At 45.5% G+C, this 18,219-nt stretch overlaps 1 protein-coding gene and 1 long non-coding RNA gene across 5 annotated transcripts in view; one reads left to right on the top strand and one right to left on the bottom strand.

Annotated features, from left to right (window-relative positions):
- LIG3 (DNA ligase 3) overlaps nucleotides 1-1,781 on the bottom strand; it is a 21,279-nt gene extending 19,498 nt beyond the window's left edge. For 2 of the 3 annotated variants that reach the window (XM_006045370.4, XM_025281072.3), the window contains exon 1: nucleotides 1,624-1,781. The gene's annotated coding sequence lies outside the window, so the exon portion shown is untranslated. Of the gene's footprint in view, nucleotides 1-502; nucleotides 842-1,623 lie in introns of those variants that run through there. The other variant, XM_025281071.3, reaches the window with a different exon arrangement.
- LOC102406196 lies at nucleotides 989-18,219 on the top strand. Of its 2 annotated transcripts, none has more exons than XR_003108027.2 (3): nucleotides 989-1,204; nucleotides 11,234-11,300; nucleotides 17,998-18,219. It is a non-coding gene; the product is annotated as an uncharacterized LOC102406196 (long non-coding RNA). The 2 variants fall into 2 exon arrangements; XR_006549676.2 differs by lacking the exon at nucleotides 989-1,204 and adding an exon at nucleotides 1,876-2,136.

Genomic DNA, 18,219 nt, shown 5'->3' with positions numbered 1-18,219 from the left:
TGGGATTTAATCAGAAGCCCTATCTTGAGAGGCAATTAAATGGAGCCTAAAACCTAACCCCCTGGTTTCAAATCCTAGCTCACTGGCCAGAAGACCTTGGTAATTTCCTTAACCTCTCAGTTCCTCAATTTCCTCAACTGTAAAATGTGGATAATAATAGTACCTAACTCAGAGAGTTGTCATTCTAAGAATAAAACCCTTATATAGTCAATGAAGCGATTATCCTTTAAGCAAAGGTTCCCTGTGTGCAATTAGCCGGGTTGTAACTCAGCAACTTCAATCTGGAAATGCTGAAGTAACTGGACAGCAAGAATCAAAGGAGCTCAATCAATTCACATGGAAACAAGGACCATATCCACATAGTATCCCACCACTTTCTTTTATCCTTATTTTCTAAAGTATCCTCCCAGTTCCAACTTTCAACAGACTGGGAGTTATTTTCAGCCTGCACCCGGCTTTGTCGTCAAATTGCTTGCGCGTGATAATGAAAAGCAGGCTTTACCTGCTGAAGTGAAACGTGATGCAGAAAACAGCAGGTAACTGGGAATCAGAGACGCGAGCACAAGTGTGACCGTGCAGTTCTGGGACTATGTTATCTTTTGAGAATTTCCCTTAACTTCCCCGAGTCCGCTTCCTTATTCCTAAGACAGGGAGAATATCTACCTCAAGGGAAGGGGGAAAATGACACTGGGTCTGTGGATGGGCGAATGGGAGTGGGGGGTAGGGCTCTGAACTCCCTTGCAAATGTATACAAAAGGTGCACATTCAGCCTTGTACGTTTTGGGGGAGAAACGCTCAACGTTTTCATGAAACTTCACAAAAGGCTCTGTAACCCCTAGGTGCTGAACCACAGAGTATGTGAAAGTAGAGCAGGCCCGTAAGAGGCGCTCAAGAAAAAAACAAAAAACATTAGGGTCCACCACCTTCCTGCAAAGCGATTTATGAAAAGCCGCCCCCAGGACTCCAGGAGCCGGGGGGAGGGCACCTAGCCGCGCCCTCCCCTCCGCAGTGTCTGGGAGGCGCTGGGCCACCAGGAGGCACGGAGCCGTTTGGGGAACTCCGCCTGGCTCACAGGCCCCCCGCGGCCGCCACTCAGCCATTTCCTCAAAGGGAGCCGAGAAGGGAAACCGTTGAGGCCCGAACGCAGCCGGGCCGGGAAGTGAGAGCCCCACGGCCGCTGCTCCCGGAGGGGCCTCCCCTTTCGGTAGGGGGCACCGGCTCCCCTCCGGGGCCGCGGGGAGGGCGGGAGGCGGCGAGGCCCTCGACGCGAGCCGGAGGGGCGCCCAGAGCACAGCCCCGGGCTGGGCTCAAGGGGACGCGGCGGGAAGAGAAAGACTCCCGAGCTCCGCCCGCAGCGCACCGACTCGGGCGGCGGCTGGGCGGACCCGGCCAGAGGAGCCCCGCTGGGGCGCCCTGCCTCCCCGGCGTGGGGCCGCGGGGGTCCCGGGAGCCAACCCCCGCGGGCTCCCGGGGGGCCGCCACGTCACGGAGGGTGTGCCCCGGGGCTCTGCGAGCCGGCGGGCGGGGGAGGAGACCAGAGGGCTGGCTCCCGGGCCGCGCCGAGCCCCGCACTCCGGCCGCCCCGCTTTCCCGCAGGCCGGCTCCGCCGCGCCGCCTCCTCACCTGCCTTCCCGGCTCCAGCGCCACCTCAGGCCTCGGACCAGGCGCCCACATGCCGCGCACAGCCACGACGGTTGTAGTGCCTGTCTCTTTAAATCCGGGTCCTCGAGCTGGCTGCAGCACGCAGGCGCAGAGGCCCAGGCCCCGCCCTCCCGCAGCCGCGCCACGCGTCCCCGCCCCTTTCCTGCCACGTGGGAGGTGGCCCGGGTGCTCAGAGTGAGGCCCAGGGCTTAGGTATTGGTCCTTGCGGTAGGTTCGTGAAGTGCCACTGCGGCGGGAGAAAGCAGAGGTGCCGGGATGTGGCGGCGCCCTGATGCGCATCCTGTTCTCAACTTCTGGGAACTTACCCCACCCCCTGCCAATTTACCCCATTGGCTCTTAATGTTAGAGATTATCTAGTCCTTAAAGTTACTGGTTGACAGACTATGTTGTAATAAGCTTGGGGAAAGCAAAGATATATTGTTTTTCTGCATTCTCTCAGTCTTGTGTCCCCCTCAGTCTTGTGCCTAGCACATGGTAAGTATTTGGCAAGTATTGAATTAAAAAGGGGCACTGGATAGATACAGATACAGTATTAAGGAGTCATGGGTACAGTAAACCTTTGATGGTGTGTTGTTTAAGTGTATTTATTTTAAACCTCAGGTTAGCTTTTTTTTTTAAGGTCAACTTTTTGAGAGATTGTAACGGCTGTTTTTACAAAAGGATAGCAAACTCAGAGGAGGTGAGAGAACTTGTTCACGGTTTAGGAAAGGTAGAGCAACTGGGCATTGTTAGGTAAGCAAAGGTCAGACCCTGGGAAAAATTCTGGGGTCTGTAAAAAAGATCCTGTCCTTAAGACTCCCGGCTTCCACAGCAGAGGGCGCAGGTTGGGTCCCTGGTGGGGAACTATGATCCCGCATGCCCTGGAGTGCTTTCAAAAAATTTTATGAAAAGATCATGCCCTTTGTTATGTAGAGGATGGAGAGCCATTAAGGGCCTTAGGAAGCAGTGAGGGAATTAGTCAACCAGTGCTGGCTTGGGCAGAACTTGAAAATGGAATGACACAGAGATCAGCATGGCACCATACAAGGGTGCATCACTGATTCAGTGGATGTGAGCTTGATCAAATTCTGGGAGGTGGTGAAGGACAGGGAAGCCTGGTATGTTACAGTTCATGGGGTTGCAAAGAGTCAAAAGACTTAGTGACTGAACAATACAAGGATCCCATAAAAATTCGTGAAGAGGTTCACGTTTTTAAGGAGTTTTCTGTTTTTGTTTTTTATTGTATCTATATTAAATCATGGAGAAGGAAATGGCAACCCACTCCAGTATTCTTGATTAATTCCCATGGACAGAGGAGCCTGGTGGGCTACAGTCCATGGGGTCCCTAAAGAGTCGGACATTACTTAGTAGCTAAACAACAACATATCAAACCACTATGCTGTATACTTTAGACTTACACAGTGACATGTGTCAGTTACTTCACAGTAAAACTGGGGAGGAAAAAAGGTGCTTGTAGTGACCCATGTGAGAGATGAAAGTAAGTGCCCTGGACAAGCTCAGTTAGTTGGGATGGATGCATTGTTTGATAAGCATTTAAATTTTAAATCATCTTCCAGGTAAAGTGCTCATTTGTCTAAAGATGACTTGAATGAACAGATAGATAATGGTGCCATTAACTGAGATAGAATATGAGAGAGCAGGAGGTATTTTGAGTAAGAGGATGAATTTTGTTTTGGTTATATTGTTTGGTTGGTTGAGGCCAGCCATGACGTCACTGTTTGAAGTGGGCAAAGTCTCTTGTGTATGGCAGCATGAACAGGTCTGGGGCTGGCAGGTCACTGGAGGTTCAAGTTCAACTCTGGAGGTTGAGCAATCCGGAACATAGCGTCACTGCGTTTACTGCAGTGTTTTGAAAGTCCACTAGACTGCGTCTGACTTTTTCCCTGTCCCTGTGCTGTTAGATGCTGTCATCACTGTTGAGCTCTTGAAATGTGGCCAGTCCTTTTTGAGATGTGCTGGGCAAGGGGAGAGATAAATTAGGAGTTTGGGATTAACATATCCACAGTATATATAAGATAGATAAACAAGAAGGATCTGCTGTATAGCACAGGGAACTATACCCAATGTCTTGTAATGGAAAAGAAGCTGAGAAAATACGTATCTGTAACTGAGTCACTTTGCTATACACCTGAAACTAACAAAACACATAAATCAATTGCACGTCAATTAAAATAAAATCCATGGGGAGTTCTCTGGCAGTCCAGTGGCTTAGGACTCAGCACTTTTACTGCGGTGCCTTGGTTCAATTCCTGGTCAGGGAACTAAGATCCTGCAAGCAGCATGGCAAAAAAAAAAAAAAAAAAAAAAAAAAAATCCAAATCAAGATGTGCTGTTAAGTGTAAAACACACAATAATTTTTGAAGACGTATTATCAAAAAAAGACTGTAAGATACATTGTTAATTACGTGTTGAAATGATATTTTCGATATGTTGGGTCCAATAAGAATATATTATTCATGTTAATTTTAACGGTTTAGTTTTTTGAAAATGCAGTGAGGAGAGAATATAAAACTGCAAGAGAGGGGGACTTCCGTGTCGGTCCAGTGGTTAAGACTACACACTTCCAGTGCAGGGGGCACAGGTTGGATCCCCAGCTGGGGAACTAAGATGTCATGAGGTGGCCAAAAACAAATTGCAGGTGGCCCCAGCACTACTTCTGTGGTGCTATCCAACAGAACACCACCCCAGACTTCACAAACCTGTTTGTGAAGGGTGACATTGGTGCCTTATGCATCTTTTTATCCTCAGTGCCAGAACAGTAGCTGGTGCATAGTAGGCACTGTGCAAGTGTTTATGAGTACCTGAATGAAACCTGTGAGTGAATGAGTCTGAGAGTAATAAACCTCCCTCAGGAGGATGTTCATTATGTTGTATCTTTGACAATGTTGGATGTAAATGTGCAAAAAGACTTAGGCTCTAAATGTTCTGCTTGCACTTCCCTGGTGGTCCAGTGGTTAAGAATCTGCCTGCCAGTGCAGGAGGCACGGGTTCCATCCCTGGTCCAGGAAGATCCCACATGCCTCAGGGCAACTAAGGCCATGTTACACAATTACTGAGCCCGAGCTTTAGAGCCCAGGAGAAGACAATGGCACCTCACCCCAGTACTCTTGCCTGGAAAATCCCATGGACGGAGGAGCCTGGTGGGCTGCAGTCCATGGGGTCACTAAGAGTTGGACACGGCTGAAGCGACTTAGCAGCAGCAGCAGCCACAGCAGCAGAGGTTTAGAGCCCATGCTCTGCAACAGGAAAAGCCATCACAATGCGAATCCCATGCACTGCAACTAGAGAGCAGCCTCCGCTCACTGCAGCTAGGGAAAGCCCCCTGGCAGCAATGTAGACCCAGCACAGCCAAAAACAAATACGTGCATGTTAAAAAAAAAAATATTAAGCTTGATTAGAGCTCCAAGGAACCCCTTAATGATCTTTGACTCAGATGCCAGATACGGTTGAATGAGGTGTGAAAGCTGGCAGTTGCCTGACCTTGGAGAAGTGGGAGCTGCCACCAAGGAGAAGGAGGTGATGTGTGATGGGAATAGTGGGACTTTGGAGTCATACAGACTTAGGTTTGAATTATGTTCCACTGCTGGCTGTGTATAACTTTCATTTATTTTAACTTCTCAGGGGCTCAGTTTTCATGGTGAAATGGGGATAAAACTCTCTCTTAGGATTGTGTGTGGCAATTAAATGAGATGACATATATTAACTAGCAAACCGTTTGGCACTTGGAGGTATTTCAGGAAATATGCATTCCCCCCGACTCCCCAGCCTGGATCCATTCATGGCGCTGCAGAGTTTAATCATTCAGTTAGTCATCAGTCTGTCAAGCATTGATTGAGTGCCTGCTCTGGCTTAGACACTATTCCAAGAACTGGAATATAGCACTGAAACAAAGCAGACAAGAATCTCTGTCCTCCTGGAGCTAACTGGTTAGTGTGGGAGATAGATAGTAAACAGTAAGGAAAAGGCACGTTCATATTCGCTTATAGCTCAGCAGTAAAGATGCTTTAGACCTGAGTTCGGTTCCTGGGTCAGGAAGATCCCCTGGTGACGGAAATGGCAACCCACTCCAGTGTTCTTGCCTGGAGAATCCCATGGACAGAGTACCCTGCTGGCAGGCTGGGGTCACAAGAGTCGGACACGATGATGGGTGTTATTAACAAAAAGAAGAGATGGACAGGAGGTGTCAGGCAGGGCAGGATAGGGATTGCACGTTTATTATTACTATTATTTTTTCTTTTTTTTTTGGCTGCAGTGTGTTGGCTTGTTGGACTTTTTATAATTTTAGCAGTATTTTGTTATTCAGTAATTATTAAATTATCATTAATTAATATTATAAGTCATTGTATTTTGATTTACAATATTATTAATACTGTAAATTGGGCTTCCCTAGTGGCTCAGCTGGTAAAACATCCACCTGTAATGCAGGAGATCCCAGTTTGATTCCTGGGTTTGGCTGTGCAGTGCATAGGCTTGTGGGACTTTTTATTTTTGAAATTATTATTAATTTCAACAAGATTTTATTATTCAATAATTATTAAATTATCATTATTATATTTAATTAATAAACAGTTATTAATACTATATGCCCAGCTGTGTGGGTATTCATTGCTGCTCGTAGGCTTTCTCTAACTGTGGTCAGTGGGGGCTTCTCATTGGGGTGGCTTCTCTTACTGCAGAGCACAGGCTCTAGAGGGTGGGCTCAGTACTTGTGGTGCATGGGTTTAGTTGCCCCACAGGATATGGAATCTTCCCAGACCAGGGATTGAACTTGTGTCTCCTGTATTGGTAGGCAGATTCTTAACCACTGGACCACCAGGGACATATGGCTTGTGATATTTTCGTTCTCCAACCGTAGGGCCTCAGAGATCAAACTAAGGCCCTCAGCAATGAAAGCACAGAGTTCTAACCACTAGACTGCCACGGATTTCCTGTAGGTCACAGTTTCAAATACAGTGTTTCAGATACAGCAAACTGTTCAGTGCTTGGAGGTATTTCAGAAGATGTACATTCCCCCTGACTCCCCAGCCTGGATACATTCATGGCACTGCCGAGTTTTAATCTGGAAAGCTTTGCCAACGAAGTGATAGTTGGCTACACCGGAAGGAATGAAGGAGGGAGCCAGGCGGAGAGGGAGTAGCAAGTAAAGGCCCAGGGCCAGCTTGTGCCTGTCCTGTTGAGAGATCACAGGGAGATGGGTGTGTCTAGAGCAGCAAGAGTTAAGGCTGAGAAGTACTGGAGATGAGATCCAGCAGGAGATCTGAAGACAGACCCTGGCCTGTAAACCCCTGTAAAGTGAAGTCGCTCAGTCGTGTCTGACTCTTTGCGACCTGTGGCCTGCAGCCCACCAAGCTCTTCTGACCATGGGGTTCTCCAGGCAAGAATACTGGAGTGGGTTGCCATTTCCTTCTCCAGGGGATCTTCCCGACCCAGGGATCTAACCCAGGTCTCCCACATTGCAGGCAGATGCTTTAACCTCTGCGCCAGTAAAGAAGCTGTTTTATTGCAGGTGAAATGGGAGACTAGTGGGTAACATTGAGCAGGGAAGTAACATGATCTGCTTAGGTTTTAACAACATTGCTGTCACTCTGCCTGCTGTGTCGAGAAACTGGAAAATGAGTTAGTTGATGACTGTGAAAGGGAGAAATGGGGGCAGCTTGGGTGGTAACAGTGAAAGCAGTAATAACCTAGGCTCGTGGACCCATACGGGATCTGTGGATAGGCTCAGGGGTGTCTTTGAACCCCTTGCAGTTTTATATAAATATTTGTGCGTAGTGCATTTTTGGAGGGAGAACTTCTACTGGAGTCTCAAAGCAGTTCCATGATCCAAATCAAGAAGGACTTTGGAGGAATTCCCTGGAGGTCCAGTGATTAGGACTCCGCCTTCACTGCTGAGGGCGTGGGTTCAATACCTGGTGGGGGAAACTAAGATCCTGCAAGCTATGCAGCATGTCAAAAAAAAAAGAAGCAGAAGGACCTTGGTAGCAAATATGTAGGATTGTTGTTGTTTGGTTGCTAAGTTAAGTCTGACTTTGCGACCCCATGGACTTTAGCCCGCCAGGCTCCTCTCTCCCTGGGATTTCCCCCGGCAAGAATACTGGGGTGGATTGCTGTGCCCTCCTCCAGGGAATCTTCTTGACCCAGGGATCAAACCTACATCTCCTGCATTGCGGGTGGATTCTTCACCTCTGAGCCCCATGGGAAGCCCCGATATGCAGGATGCTTGCTGGTGATTCAAAATGCCATGCTAAGTCCTTCCCTGAGACCTTGATCCTAAATCTTCCAGGGCAGTGATCCTGTTTGAGAGTCTCTTAGAGCTTCTGCCATCCCCTTTAGGACTGTAGCATCCCCGACCTCTGGTTTTCACCCATCAGGATTGTTCAGAAGGAGGGAAAAAAAAAAAAAAAGGTCAGGGAACTGTGTAGACTGTGTTCTTTTTTATGCCACCCACTGTGGAAGCTTGGAAGCCATAGGCAGTAATAGGGAAAAGGCTTCACACCTGCCTAGAGACAGCGTGGGGGGATTCGTGAAGCTAGTTTGCACTCTGTGGATTCCCTTTTTAATAAGCTCTGGTCTGTGAATCACATAAATCTCAGCACTGAGAGCTGATTTTACGGTTTGGTTTGCTTAATAGTCACACAATTAAAATAAGTTGTAAAAAACGGTGGTGGTGTTTGCCAGGATAAATATTTAAAAGGGAACAGCTGTAGAAAGATGTAATAATTCATAGCGGCCCATGGCTCTTCATTCTCAGTAAAGACTGTGGAGGTTATTTCATTTTTTTTTTTTTTTTTTGGCCACACTATGGGGCACTCAGGATCTTAGTTCCCTGACGAGGGAGGAATCAAACCTGTGCCCCCTGCAGTGGAAGCATAGAGTCTTAACCACTGGGCCACCAGGGAAGTGTCTGGAGGTTGGTTCTTTACCAGAGGGCTTTTTTTTCCTCCCCCTTTTCCTTTGAATGTCTTTGTGGTACAGCTGCCAGGTTGAAGCCAGACAGCTAAGAGGAGTCAAGGGTGCCTTTGGCGGATGTTGATCCATTGCACAGAGTCTGGGCTTCTAGGCAGGACTGGGGTCACAGATACAGAACAAGGAAGACTCAAAGTTACTACCACCCTCCTTGAACTTTTGGTTGGGTTTTCTAGTATGAACTCATGGGGGTTATGTTTTTTAAGAGGTAAGTGAACAATTTTCAAGGGGAAAATTGATTTTACCAAGAGAGACTACTTGGGAAGTAAGTTCTCCTCCGCTGGACTGTGGGCTGGTCGAGGAGCACTGATGACCGCTGGTTTTCCGGGGCTGATGTGCAGCAGAGGTGGAAGTCTGGGTTCCTTCCTCTCTTATTCCTTGCGTCATTTCCTTTATACCAGGAGAGCCCCAGGCCCTCTTCTCTTCTTTTCTGGAAGGTTCCCCCGAGGTCTCCTACCGAAGCCTTCTGACCAAACAGCCTGCTGTGCTTTCTCTCTCTTGCCTTCAGTCTTGCCTTGTAAGATTGTAAAGGAAAAAACTATTGTTTACATTTACTTTATACACAATACTCTCTGAGTACTACTTAACTCTGACACCAGACGTGTGGGTTTTGCAAATGTCAAGCAATCCTGTGACACCAGTTTAGTGTTCTGAAATTTATTGTTTTTGTTTGTTTTTTGTTTTTGGCTAATTCCCAAAACATGCAAGATTCTACTTCTCCGACCAGGGGTCAAACCTGAATGCATGCCCTCTGCAGTGAAGCTCAGCATCCTAACCACTGGACTGCCAGGGAATTCCCAGTGTTCTGTAACTTAATTCAGTTCTGATGCTCTCTACCTGGAGCTAGAGTCAGGCCTCACATCTAAGGGCTCAGTTACCTGAGACTGCCCCCTCCCACCACGTGGATGCCAGTCACAAATCCAGATTGTTACCTGTGCTTCTGACTGTCTATAGATCAGAATTTCCCAAGACCACATCCTTGGAGTTCGATTAATTTGCTAGGGCAGCTGACAGAACTCAGGAAAGCAAATTACTTACTAGATTCCCAGTTTATTATGAAAGGATGTAGCTTAGGAACAGCCAGATAAAGGAGATGTACAGGGCAAAGTATGTAGGAAGGGGTGGAGAGCTTTTATGCCCTCTCTGGGCGTACAATCCTCCCAACACCTCCCTCCCAGCACCTGTGTTCCCCAGCCCAGAAGCTGTTTAATGCCATACTTGGGTTTTGATGGGGGCTTCATCATATAGGCATGATCGGTGAAATCAGGGGCCATTGGTGATTGAACGTAGTCTCCCATCCCCTCCCCTCCCTGGAGGTCAGGTAGCAAGACTGAAAATTCTAACCCTGTAATCAGGGTCGGCTTCCCATGTAAATAGCATCTATTCTTGTTGTTCAGTCACTAAGTTGTGTCCAACTCTGCAACCCCATGGACTGCAGTGTGCCAGGCTTCCCTGTCCTTCACTATCTCCCAGAGTTTGCTCAAATTTTTTCCAGTGCATTCTTTTCCAATCCATTCTTGAGGGCCTCATTAATATAAACTCAGTTGTGGTTGAAAGGGACATATATATATATAACAAATGACACCATTGTCACTCTTCTCTCTCTAATCCCTCGAAATTCCCAGGGTTTTAGGAACTCTGCTAGAAATGGTGATGAAGGCCAGCATACATATTTCTTTTTATAAATCTTATAATAAATCTTATTATAAATCACAGTTTCACAATAATAAAGGCGAGACTGTCCTCAGGGAGTACTCAGACTCAGAGAGTAAAGCCCAGTACCCAGAAAGAGTAAAAGGAAGGCTGGGGGAGGAAACTGACTAGGTATTAATAGATACCACATAACTAATGTGGAGAAGGAAATAGCAACCCACTCCAGTATTCTTGCCTAGAGAATCCCATGGACAGAGGAACTTGGAGGGCTCCAGTCCATAGGGTCCCACAGAGGCACAGAGTAGGACACGAGTGCAGCGACTTAGCATGCACGCGTGCACATAACTAGTGAGTGGGAGTGATCTGACCCTAGACTTTTGATCAAAGTCCTGCCAGATATCTTTAAAAAAATTTTTTTTAAGTATAATTGATTTATAATGTGCTAGTGTCTACTGTACAACAGTGAATCAGTTATACATACACATGTATTTAATCTTTTTTTGGATTCTTTTCTTGTATAGGTCATTACAGAGTACTGAGAAGAGTTTCCTGTGCTATACAGTAGATCATTATTGGTTATCTATTTTATATATCAGAGAAGGCAATGGCACCCCACTCCAGTACTCCTGCCTGGAAAATTCCATGGATGGAGGAGCCTGGTAGGCTGCAGTCCATGGGGTCACTGAGGGTCAGACATGACTGAGCGACTTCACTTTCACTTTTCACTTTCATGCATTAGAGAAGGAAATGGCAACCCACTCCAGTGTTCTTCCCTGGAGAATCCCGGGGACAGGGGAGCCTGGTGGGCTGCCATCTATGGTGTGTATATGTCAATACCGATGTCCCAATTTATCTCTCCTCCTGCTTCCCGCCTGGTAACTGTAAGTTTATTTTTTAATCTGTGACTCTATTTCTGTTTTGCAAACGAGTTCATTTGTACCATTTTTTCTAGATTCCACATGTAACTGCTGGATTTCTTACACTGTTTACAATACAGCCAGGTTGCAGTTTTCTTGATGGTAAGGGCCATGTCTTAAATTTATTTACTTTAAACATTTTATTTATTACTTTATTTATTTTTGGCGGTGGTGGGTCTTTGTTGCTGCGACTGGACTTTCTCTAGCTGTGGCACGCGGGGGCTACTCTGTCCTTGTGGTGCTTGGGCTTCTCATTGCAGTGGCTTCTCCTGTGGAGCTCGGGCTTAAGGCGTGGGCTTCAGAAGTTGCATTGCTTGGGCTTAGTTGCTCTGTGGCATCTGGAGTCTTCCCAAACCAGGGATCAAATCCATTTACCCAGCATTGGCAGGCAGATTCTTAACCACTGGACCACAAGGCAAGTCCAAGGGCCATGTCTTTGATTATTTATTCCACTAACATTATTTGCGTGTAGGTACTAAAAACATTTTCATGCATTTAGCTCAATGAATCTTCTCCATAATCCCAGAAGATAGAAACTGTTATTCTCTGTGTTTTGTAGTTGAGCAAAGTAAGGGTGAAGTAATTTAATCAAGGTCACCCGATTTAAAAATAGTGGACCTCGGGCCTGGTGTATCTGTTGTCTCCCAGTTGGAATGTCTGGGAACTGAAGTCATCCTTCTTGCTCTGATCAGAGACCACTAAGGAGTACAATTTATTGCTGGTGAAAGGGGAGGTGGGTAAGGCAGGGCGATGTGGAGAGAATGTAACAACAAACTGTAAAATATTTGACTTTCCAGGACTTCCCTGGTGGTCCAGTGGTTAAAGGGGACTTGGGTTCAATCCCTGGTCAGGCAACCAAGATCCCACATGCTGCAGGGCAACTAAGCCCTTGCTCTACAGCAAAGAGCCTGCAAAGCAAAAAAAGAAAAAAGAAAAAAAATTTTGGCTTCCCAGCCCAACCAAGGTCTCTGAACAGCACCAGGTTCCCTTAACCTTGACTGTAAACTTTCCAAATCTGAACTTGCTATTTGCAGGTATCCTCTCCCATTTCCCACGTTTTATTATTAAATAGAGAACACTGGACTGGGAATCAAGTTACACCTACACTTACTTTAGCAATTAACTTGCTGAGTTACCTTAGACAAACAATTAGACATTTAAAATGGAGGTGAAAATAGTTGTTTTCTCCAGGGGGTGTTGAGACTGGAAGAAAACTGGGCTTCCCAGGTGGTGCTAGTGGTAAGCTGCCAATGCAGACACGAGTGACTTGGGTTCAGTCCCTGGACTGGGACGATCCCCTGGAGGAAGGAATGGCCACCCACTCCTCTGTTCTTGCCTGGAGAATCCCATGGATGAAGGAGCCTGGAGGTCCATGGGGAGTCTATGGGGTCGCAAAGAGTTGGACCTGACTGAAGTGACTTAGCATGGTCTGAAGGTTGCTAAGTAAATATACCTCTCACTATGCAAATACAAGGTAATATTTAATAATTTGTTGTTGTTGTTTAGTTGCTAAGTTGTGTCTGACTCTTTAGCGACTCCATGGACTGTAGCCTGCCAGGTTCCTCTGTCCATAGAGTTTTCCAGGCAAGAATACTGGAGTGGGTTGCTGTTTCCTACTTCAGGGCATCTTCCTGAGTCAGGGATTAAACCCGTTATCTCCTGCAGTGGCAGGCATTGGCAGGTGGATTTTTTTTTACCGCTGAGCCACCAGGGAAATGATGCAGGGTTGAATTCCTTTACTTCTGAGCATCAGCTTTCCATATGTAAGATGAAGATACTGTATACCTTACAGGGTTGTTGGGAGGGTTAGAGATGGTGTATGTTAAGCCCAGTGCCAAACACATGGAAGGAATCTAGGGAATGGTAACTATTATTAATAATAACTGACAACCTGGTTTGATACTCTCTTATCACCACATTTGGCAGAACAACAAACACACAGTACTTACACACACAAAAAGCAACAACCACCACCATCAACTACCCAACCAGCATGGTCCGCTGAACTCCCCTAAGGTGCCCGCTGGGTCCCCAGGGTGCTTGAAGCCCACCAAAGGCTGTGGCAAACTGGAGATGCAGCCAGATGGAACTCTGTTCCTCCTCTGAGGCTGGGAGTGCTTTCAATGCTGGATGATGGCTTGGTGCAAAGACTCACTGGGAAATAGCTTTGACTGCCAAGTGACAGGGGTGAGCCAAACGAGATGGTAGCAGGGAAGGGGCTGAGAGCAGCTGGGAGACGATGGTCTTAACTCTGCTACCGAATCACTTTATTCCTCCTTTTGTCCACTTGAGAGGCCTCCAGGCCATCAGGGCTGCCCACCCGCTCCTGCTAACATATGGACATCCTTCTTCCCTCTTAGCTTGTTGCTTTAGTTGCTAAATGCAGAGATGGCACATTATACTATCGGGGCTATGGTGTATACATTCCTTGTGGTGCTGCTCTCAGTATAGATAAGGGCTTTCATATGTCTGAGAAAGGAGACGCAGGACAGATTTTGCCTTTTTTTTTTTTTTTTTAACCATGCCAGGTGACTTGTGGGATCTTAGGTCCTTGACCAGGGATTGAACCCTGGCCCTCGCTAGTGAGAGTGCAGAGTCCTAATCACTGGACCACCAGGGGATTCCCTATGAGGCAGATTTCTTTCTTTTTTTTCAAGCATTTATTTGGCTGTGCCGCATCTTAGTCGTGGCACGTGTGATCTTCAGTTCCAGCTTACAGACTCTTGGTTGCAGCATGTGGGATCTAGTTTCCTGACCGAGGATCAAACCCTGGTGCCCTGCACTGGGAGCATGGAGTCTTAGCCACTAGACTACCAGGGAAGTCCCAAAGCAGATTTCTTATCCCTTTGTTTAAGTACTGAACTGACTTCTGTTTGGGTTCCGATGTCCATGAGTCAGTTTGCTCTTTTGACCACTTTTCCAAGCCACGTCCTGCCTTATGGGTATTATTCACTCCACAGGTATTTATTGAGCCTTATTATGTGCCTGGCATTATTTTAGGTTGTGAATAAGACAGATGAGCTCCCTGCCCTTGTGGGGTTTACATTCCGGTGAGGAGACATAAAATTTATGTATCAATAAACAAGCTAATTTAAGATAGTGGTAGCAACCCACTCCAGTATTCTTGCCTGGAGAATCCCATAGAGAGAGGAGCCTGGCAGGCTACAGTCCATAGGGTCACAAAGAGTCAGACATGACTGAAGCGACTGAGCACGCAAGTTTACTGAATTCATAGGGAAGATGTGATAAGATGACAGGCAGTGGGGGGTGGGATGGCTGTTTACATCATTTGAGAAAGGGACATTAGTACTGAGAACTGAAGGATGAGAGGACTGCCATACTATTTCAGATAGGTCCTGAGCAGAGGGCCAGGCGCAGGTCCTGAAATGGCATGTTTGAGGAAGAGAAGGTTAGCTGCTGAGCCCGGGGACACAGAGAATAAAAGGGGAGCGTGAAGCACATGAAGTTAGAAAGTAGTTCACAAAGTGGGGGTCCCCTGGATCATATTTAGCTCACATGCTGTTTTTGAGATTTCACTAAAAACAAAAATGATCTTGACTTGCAATTTCTCTTGGAAAAAAACAAAACAAAACTTGGCCATGCCAGGCCTCTATTCTTGAATAACATTTGATTTCAACACAGAGCAGTTATATGCTCACTTGTCTGCTCCCAATCTCCTTTAATGAGGCTCAAGGTCAGCAGTAGGTCAAATAGTAAATATTTGAATTAGGAACTTCAGAGCTACTAATTGGACTATAAAGAAAGCTGAGTACCAAAGAATTGATGCTTTTGAACTGTGGAGTTGGAGAAGACTCTTGAGAGTCCCTTGGACAGCAAGGAGATCCAGCCAGTCCATCCTAAAGGAAATCAGTCCTGAATATTCATTGGAAGGACTGATGCTGAAGCTGAAACTCCAATAACTTTGACTACCTGATTCTAAGAACTGACTCACTGGAAAAGATCCTAATGCTGGGAAAGGTTAAAGGTGGGAGGAGAAGGGGACGACAGAGGATGAGATGGTTGGATGGTGTCACTGACTCAATGGACACGAGTTTGACACAAGCTCTGGGAGTTGGTGTTGGACAGGGAGGCCTGGCGTGCTGCAGTCCATGGGGTCAAAAAGAGTTAGACACGATTGAGCGACTGAACTGAACTTCAGAGCATCTTGTAGGCTGGAAAGGGCCTAGATTCTTTTTTTCCCCCTAAGTGTGATGGAAGCATATAATGAAGGGTTTTAAGTGACAGAGTGACTTGATCTATTTCAGTCTACTTTGTAGATAACAGATTGTGGCTAGGAGGGGGACAGCCAATGATTAATGCAAAGGCTGTTGGTGGTGGTTAGGACCAGTGGAGACAGAAAGAAGTAGACAGATTCTGGGCATATTTTAGAGGTAGAGTTGCCAGGACTTAACTAATACATTAGATTTGGAAAAGAAAAGGTAATGAAGGATGCGTCCCAGGAGAAAAGTCAAGCCTGGGGATATAAATTGGGAGTCATCAGTATATGGGTGACACTATTTTTTTTTTTTTAATTTGAAGTGTAGTTGGTTTATAATGTTGTGCTAGTTTCTGCTGTACAGCAAAGTGAATCAGTTATACATGGACATATATCCACTCTTTTTAAGATTCTGTTCCCGTAAGGTCATTACAGAGTGTTGAATAGAGTCCCCTGTGCTATACAGTAGCTCCTTATTATCTATTTTATATTTAGTAGCATGTATGTGTCACTCCCAGTCTCCCAGTTTATCCCTCTTTCTCTCTTTCCCCCCAGTAACCAGAAGTTTGTTTTCTATATCTGGTTCTGTTTCATAAATAGAGCTGTTCCTGTTTCATAAATAAGTTCATTTGTATCTTTTTTTTTTTTTAGATTCCACCTATAAGCAATATCATGTATTTATCTTTCTGTGACTTATTTTACTTAGTATGATAGTCTCTAGGTCCGTACACATTGCTGCAATGTGGATGATATTTAAACACACGAGGGACTTCCCTGGTGGTACAGTGGATAAGAATCCACCTGCCAGTGTAGGGGACATGGGTTTGATCCCTGGTCCGGGAAGATTCTACATGCTGTGGAGCAACTAAGCCCACGTGCACCACAACTACTGAAGCCAGTGTGCCCTGGAGTCTGTGTCCCCAACAAGAGAAGCCACCCAATGACAAGCCCGCCCACCACCACAACGAGGAGTCCCAGTACAGCAAAGAAGACCCAGTGCAACCCAAAATAAATAAATAATTAAAAAAACCAAACCAAAACAAACCCCTGGGAATGAATGAGGTCACTGAGGGAGGAGATGTAGATAGGAAATAAAATGCAGAGTTAGAGGAATTTTGTTTTCCTGTTCAAATTTAAAGTATCTAAATTCCTGGTATCACACAGGCTACTAGAATCTCAACATTGAAAAAGCAATCTAAGGTCATCTGTCTGGCCATCATTCCTACCCAGATGAGTAAATATGTATTTACTCAAACCCCTCTACAAAATGTTCCACCAAGTTGGCGCGTCATTGTCAAGAAGCATACTATTTCCATTAAGACCTTCCATTCATTAGAAAGTGGCTTTTCCTCCTGTCAAACTTTTACATAGGTGAATATATATATATATCTCCAAAAAGGGACAGTGTTGAGAGTAAAAGAACGTACTAATCATAATTATACCATGACACCTGGGACTCTCCTGGACAAATCTTGTAACAATACCTTAGCCATCTCTGTCTCTAGATTGGCAACTGGATGACTTTGGAGCGAGTGAGTGAGCGTCGCTCAGTTGTATCCGACTCTGCGTCCCCATGGACTATAGCCTACCAGGCTTCTCTGTCCATGGAATTCTCCAGGCAAGTATACTGGAGTGGTTTGCCATTTCCTTTTCCAGGGGATCTTTCTGACCCAGGGATCAAACAGAGGTCTCCTGTACTGCAGGCAGATTCTTTACCATCTGAGCCACCAGGGAAGCCTACTTTTAAGAGACATTTCTAAGTATAAAGACAGGTCAACTTAAAAAGTATCAGCAGATACATGCTGACTTTATCTTATAATCTATAGATAATAACCCATACACCTTTTTTTTAATAACCATACACCTTTTTTATAATAACCCAAATCTATAGATAATGAACCCATACACCTTTTCTATAGAAAGTCCCCACATGTACACAATTATATCCATGTATGTCCATGGGATTCTCCAGGCGAGAATACTGGAGTGGGTTGCCATTTCCTTCTCCAGGGCATCTTCCCAACCCAGAGATCGAACCTGCATCCTCTGCATTGGCAGGCAGCTTCTTTACTACTGAGCCACCCAGAAAGCCCAAAAGAGGGAAGTAAGGGGCATTAAACTATTAGCCTAAGATCAAGTTAGCATCACTTAAATTAGCATAACTCAAGTTAGCAAATTAGTAGTAGCATGGAGCAGGGTTAGACCAGATGCTACTAGTAGAAATACTTTCATTTCTTTTTATAAATTTTATAAATTTCAGTTTATAAACTTCTTTCACATGCATGTGTCATTAGACTCTCACTACACTCTGCCAGGTATCATCATCATTTTCTGGTATAGCAAACTAAGTCTCAGAGAGGCCACTTGCCCAAGATCACTGGATGTTAAAAAGTAGAGGGTGGGGATAACTCTATTCAGTATCCTGTGGTAGATCATAATGGAACAGAATATGAGAATAAATATATATAACTGAACCACTTTGCTGTACAATAGAAATTAACACAACATTGTAAATCCACTATAGTTCAATAAAAGAAAAAGTAGAGTGGGAATTTGAACTTGTCTTTTGTTTTCTCTTGACAGGTCCTGTGTTCTTTCCATTACTCCATATGAATCTAATGAGTGCTACATTAAAAGTTTTAGGCCTGAATTATACTTTTCCACACAGTTTTAATTCCATAGCATCTAATTTTGTTCCCTGGTGTGTAAAATGTAGTCATTATCTATCATTAAATGAGATATATGTGAAAGTATTTTATAAATTGTAAGGCACTGGACAAATAAACATTTGAAGTCTAGTTTGGA

The sequence above is a fragment of the Bubalus bubalis genome, chromosome 3 (assembly GCF_019923935.1).
Source record: "Bubalus bubalis isolate 160015118507 breed Murrah chromosome 3, NDDB_SH_1, whole genome shotgun sequence".
In the NCBI taxonomy this organism is placed as follows: Eukaryota; Metazoa; Chordata; class Mammalia; order Artiodactyla; family Bovidae; genus Bubalus; species Bubalus bubalis.
Note: the sequence above shows the minus strand (reverse complement) of the source record. Positions and strands in the feature narration are given on the sequence as shown.